Genomic DNA, 5,761 nt, shown 5'->3' with positions numbered 1-5,761 from the left:
AGCCTTTTAGCGCGCCGCCGCCGCCGCTGCCGCCGCTCGCACCCTGACTGACACTTTGTTGCTCCCGGCTGAGACAGTGACTTATTTTTATCACGCCAGCGGATAATACAATCGAGTATTAGGGAGTTAAAAATCAAACTGGATCTGCATCGCTTGAGTGGCACATGAGTGGCAGACGCCTCGGGGGGGCTTCCATTCCCTCACTCACTCTCTCACTCTCCACCCCACCCCTCCCAACCCCACATTTTTTTTTAATACATTTTTTGTTTTTTTCTCTCTTTTCTTTATCAAATGCCGCTACTTTTCGACAGATAGGCCGACGTCCCCAGAATACAAAAGAAGTCGACCTGCTTTTCTCCTCGCCGGAGGTCGGCTGCTGTCATCGCTGTTTTTCTCCGTTTTGTTTTTTGGTTTATCAGGCGCTAGCGGCTACTTTAGCAGCTAGTTTAGCGCAAGCGTCCTTCTAGATATCTGCTGAAAAAGGTCTCGGGGCCTTTGCTGCCAGCTGCGTCCACTGTCAGCTAGCAGAACAAAAGGGTGGCAGGTCTGCTAGTTTAGCCGGCTAGCGTGCTAGTAGCTCGGCTAGGCTAGGCTCGGCTTAAAGATTCAGTTTGAACATGGGGAAAAACCCATTGTTCAAATTTATTCTTTAAAGTGTTCCAAAGTTGGCAAAGAGTCATCTCAGTGCTCCAGTGGCAGAGTGTCCGCCCTGAGACTGGTAGGTTGTGGGTTCCATCCCCAGCCGGGTCATATCAAAGCCTGTAAAAATGGTACCCGTTGCCTCCGTGCTTGTCACTCAGTATTCAGGGTTGGACTTGCGGGGTCAGATCGATTAGATTCATCCATTAGATTGTGGAGCGTCTTCCAGCCGGCCGTCGAGAGAAAAACTGCGGGAGCTCTTCAAGACGGAGCTGCAAGTTCGGACCCGTCGCTCGGAGGTCGCCCTCTAATGGCCATCGCAGGGATCCAATGAAGGGAGAGGAAAAACAAACAGGTCATCAGGCCCCAGAATCAACCGATTGACTCTCCTGCAGATAAAAGAAAAACCCTTCAAAACGCTGCAGAGCAAAAGCAGCAAAGTGGAAAAACATGAATTTCAAATCTTTCCGTCAACAATCTACTCATGATGTCACAATTTCTCTCTTTTTTTGTTTTTATTGTTTTGGTTCCCTCCCTGAGAGCTTTCAGAACCTCCTGCGTCCGTTTGGCGAAACTGAGTTCCGGCTTAATGACGGGGCTAATAACCACGGGGCTAATAGCCACGGGGCTAATAGCCACAGGGATAATAACCACGGGGATAATAATGAGGCCGATAAGACCAAAGTGCAACAAGATTGAGGAGCTTTTTAATGTTGTTGTTTTTTTTTTACTTTTTTCAGGATCTGGTTCCCGTTCAGAGTGATGGACGGACGGACGGACAGACGGACAGACGGTAGCAGTTCCCCGAAACAGCCGGACCGATAAGAAATGTTTTCCACATGAGCTCTGATTTCGCTCCCGTTGCAAAAGTCACGTAGCGCCGCCGCCGCCGCCAGATCTGTTAAGGTTTGTGTGTCTGCGCCCCGTTCGCATGCTTCCATATAGATTTTTTCCCTCTTTTTTTGGTGACCAGGAAGTGGCCAGAAGGAGGGAGAAGGGGGGGGGGACTCTGCCGCCGCCACCGCTGCCGCCGAGGTCAAAAGGTAAAACTTCAATCAGCTCCTTATTGTGCGCTGCCGACGCAAGAACAACACACTTTTCATCCGACACCTGTTGTTTTGGTTGGAGGCGATACTTTGCGGTGGAGGGGGGGGGGGGAGTGGGTGTGGGGGGTGGGGGGGTTAACAATAACACGAGCTGTTTTCATGGATAACAGTTTGCAGGGGGCGGCAGCTGATTGGATGAGGCCGGCGTAATGAGCCGAGCGTGTCGCGACTCTCTGATGCTTGGAGCCGACCGGACCTTTAAAGGCGGTTTGATTCCGTTTTGACGAGATCTCCGGGCCTTGTTTGTATCTCACCACATAGAAACACACAAACATTCACACTCACATGCACACCTACGGGCAATTTAGAGTGTTGAATTGACCTCACATGCATGTTTTTTGGACCGTGGGAGGAAGCCGGAGAACCCGGAGAGAACCCACGCAGACACAGGGAGAACATGCAGAAAGGCCCCAGGCCCGGAATCGAACCCACGACCTTCTTGCTGTGAGGCGGCAGCGCTAACCACTGCCCTTAAAGGCACAATTATATTTCTGTAATGTGCCGAATATCATACAAATGTCTATTTCTTCCCGGAAACAGGAAGTAGTATTTTGAAAAAAAATTCCGATTGAGCCGGAGTTGGCAGGCAATACCTGTGACCTATGACCTCACCACCTGGGCGCAGGAGGTGGGGTGGCGTGGCCAGACTGCAGGTCTTATTGAATGTCCAGTGCCCGTTGTGACATCACCAACCAGTGTTTGTGTGTGTGTGTGTGTGTGTGTGTGTGTGTGTGTGTGTGTGTGTGTGTGAAAAACAGACAATGATTGGCTGTTTCCTGTTCAGATTAGAAGAGTTTTTTCAAGTTCTAATTATTGCTGCATTGCCAGACCCCCCCAACCCCCCCACCCCCCACCCCCCAACACTGGGGTTCAAAGGTCAGACGAGCTCAGCCACCACGTCCCATGATGCCTCGGGAGGTGACGGAGCAGAATCAGGAGGAGGAGGTGGAGGAGGTGGAGGAGGAGCAGCAAATCACAGTCCTCAAAAGTTCAAAAGCTCTTGACCTCATTTTTTTCGCCCACAAAAAAAAGAAGAAAAAACTTTTCGACTCTCCATCGGCAAAAACAACAGACGCCGCCGTCTCATCAGATGCTGCCGCCGCCGCCCCGGTAGCGCCACCTCTGCCGCTATCTGGCGGCGCCGGCGGATCTTCCTCCCGCCTCCTTTATCAATCCTTTTTCAAACATCAGCTTTTCCCACAAAAGCTGTCGGCGGCGTTGATCTGAAACGCCCCACCCCCCCTGCCCCCCTCTCCTCTCAAGGCTTCTTCCCTCCTTTCTTTCTCCGTCTGGTTTTATTTTTTTGAAGACAGGCCTACAGCGCCGGCGCCCAATTAAAACTAGCCGCCGTGTTTGCATATTCAGTATTTTCATTTTTCATTTTTTTTTTTTTTCGCCCGATCCCGCCTGGATGTGACTTCATTTCCAAGCAGCCTCACAGGCGAGAAAAACTTCCTGACAATGTGCGGCGGAGAGATACCTCATTAGCCGCCTTATTCTGCTCCTGATCGCCCTCCTCTTCCTCCTGTTGTCCTTCACCTTACTAACTTCTTCCTTTTTTTTCTTCTGCCTTTTATCGTTGCGATGCAGGCCGAACGCTGGCGGTCGAGAGCGTCGGCTTGATTGCAGGAGCCCGGGCCGCCCCTGCTGCCAGGTGCTGGCTGAGGATCGGCCTCTTTCCTGACAGGTGAGGTGATTTTCTTTTTTTTTTAAGGCGGGGTAGGGGTTGGTGAGGGGGGAGGGGGGGGATTAATCAGGAGGCGCCGGCGCTCTCGCCTGCAGTTTAGCGCAGGCCCACAGCGAGCTTCTTATTCAAATGACTGCCCTTGATGGAGCTGATCGCAGGGCTACGGGCGACTTAATTAAAACTAACAAGCAAAGTGCATCAGGAAGCCCCGTCGACGCCGCCGTGGGGGGGCGGGGAGGAGGGGGACGGGGGGGGGAGGAAGTAGAGGAAGAAGGAGGAGGAGAAGAAGGGGGAGATGTCTGCAGGCTTCCAGGTGAAGAAGACGCTTGATTTATTTGAGAAATGCCAGGAAGAAAGATGGAGGAAGAGTTGGACACGTCCTGATTGGAAGACATTTCTCACTGTCAGTCTGTGTGTGTGTGTGTGTGTGTGTGTGTGTGTGTGTGTGTGTGTGCGCGAGCGAGCGAGCGAGTGAGCAGAAGGCCGTCCGTAAGGCTTTCATAGCCGCTTTGATCAAGAAAGGCTTCTTCATCTCCCTGCAGCTTCTCCTGGACGCCAGTGATGTCACAGCGGCGGCAGCGGCGTCTCTGAAGGGACGACGGACAGGAAATGAGGTGAGAGGGGTGGGGGGGGGCGGGCGGGGAAAAGCGCGTCACATTAACCCGGCCCTAAGATGTTTCCCAGCCGTTTAATGTCACGCGTCCCATCGTGTCACGACCGGCTGGACGTTTGTCTGAGGTCAGAGAGTTTGGCGAGATCCAATAACTGGAGGTCAGCACAGGCGTGGGCAAACTACGGCCCGGGGGCCATATGCGGCGGCCCATGAAGCTTTTTTAATCCGGCGGCTCGCTGAAAATTGAAGAAATGACAGCAATAGTCAGTCAGTCATAAAATAGATGCATTTCATCCATTTTTCCACTGTTTTCAGAGTCATTTCAATAAAGAGCTGAATACCGTGGAGTTTCAAACGCACTCATTTGGTTAGAACGCTATTTTAATTTTCAATTGACGTTAAAGCAACATGTTTTCGACATATCCCATGATATATTTTTTTCTCTCTTTCTGTCATATTTTACAACCCATTGTGGCCCCACCAGTCAAAATGTTTTGCCTACTTCTGGGTTAGAAAGATTTTGACAGGAAGTAGCAGCAGAGAAGTCATTTCTGGGCTAATTCCGAGTTCAGGGTCTTTTATTTTGACGCGGCAGCAAACAAAACCAGTTGAGTAGTTTCAGCTTTGAAAAAACGTTTTTTTTATTTTTTATTTTACAGAGAATATCTGTTTTTGACGGACTGAACAAATGTGTTGACCTGTTGATAAAAACTTGTCTAGTCTGTTGCAGTGGAGGACGCCACACCAGGAAAACAGACATTCGTAAGAATGAATAAATAAATAATTAATTGGTTGTAGTGTGGAACCTTAAATACATCATCTTAGGTGAAAATATTTAATATGCGTTTGAACTTTTTGCCATCATTTGCAGCCTCAAACACTTTTACCTTCCGGTCGGGGTCACATGACTGCCGGCCAGAACCAATCAGCTACCTTGTAAAAAAAAAAAAAAAAATAGGTTTATTAATTTCTAATGGGCCCATCATTCTCCCAGGAATCCAGGTTCAAAATCACTTCGAGTCATCAGTGAATCCCGGGGTTTGTTTTCCTAGCTGGTGGAGAACAGGAAGTCCCGCCCACCAAACCCACCAACCCACTGGCTCCTCTGCTCTGTGTGAATGACTTTGTGACGACCTCTGTCTCCCACGGACAACCCCCCCCCCCCCCGCCCCCACTCCACCTCTCCCCCTGCCTTCCTCCACCTCCTCCTCCTGGTTGGCAGCAAATGGGAATGGCTTAGCGCTATCGCCGTCGCCCGGGCAACCATCTGAGTCGCCCCATCTCGCCGTGGAAGAAATGAGTTCTGAACAGGCAGGGATTAAACATGATCCGGCCGACGGCCTGTCAATCACAGCCTGCTCCAGCCGCCGTTCCCGCCTCCACCTCCGCCTCTGCTAGCGTGTGCAGAAACCAATAATAATAATAATAATAATAATACTAATATTAATAATAATAATAATAATAATAATTAGTATTAGTATTATTATTATAAAAAACAACCTCTGTGAGCTTCTTCTTTGTATTCCAGTGAAAAAAAGTAATAAAATTGTGTTAAATAAATATTCTTCTCTTTTCCTCTTCTTCTTCTTCTCCTTCTTTTTCTCTTCTTCTTCTTCTTCTTCTTCTTCTTCTTCTTCTTCTTCTTCTTCTTCTTCTTCTTCTTCTTCTCCTCCTCCTCTTCCTCCATCTTCTCCTCCGTCTTCTCCGGTGGTTGTG

The 5,761-nt window shown here is 49.6% G+C and overlaps 1 long non-coding RNA gene across 2 annotated transcripts in view; it reads left to right on the top strand.

Moving 5' to 3' along the window:
* Positions 1–664: 664 nt before the first annotated feature.
* The window catches only part of LOC142882262 (uncharacterized), a 5,751-nt gene continuing 654 nt past the window's right edge, over positions 665–5,761 (top strand). Inside the window, exons 1-4 of one of the 2 annotated variants that reach the window (XR_012925757.1) lie at positions 665–1,682; positions 3,336–3,432; positions 3,975–4,046; positions 5,040–5,485. This is a non-coding gene — a long non-coding RNA (uncharacterized LOC142882262). Of the gene's footprint in view, positions 1,683–3,335; positions 3,433–3,974; positions 4,047–5,039; positions 5,486–5,761 lie in introns of those variants that run through there. The other variant, XR_012925758.1, reaches the window with a different exon arrangement.

The sequence above is a fragment of the Nelusetta ayraudi genome, unplaced genomic scaffold (genome assembly GCF_046127955.1).
Source record: "Nelusetta ayraudi isolate G7.1 ecotype Tasmania unplaced genomic scaffold, CSIRO-AGI_Nayr_v1 ptg000240l, whole genome shotgun sequence".
NCBI lineage: Eukaryota > Metazoa > Chordata > Actinopteri > Tetraodontiformes > Monacanthidae > Nelusetta > Nelusetta ayraudi.
The sequence above is the reverse complement of the archived record's forward strand: the minus strand, read 5'-3'. Positions and strand labels throughout refer to the sequence as shown.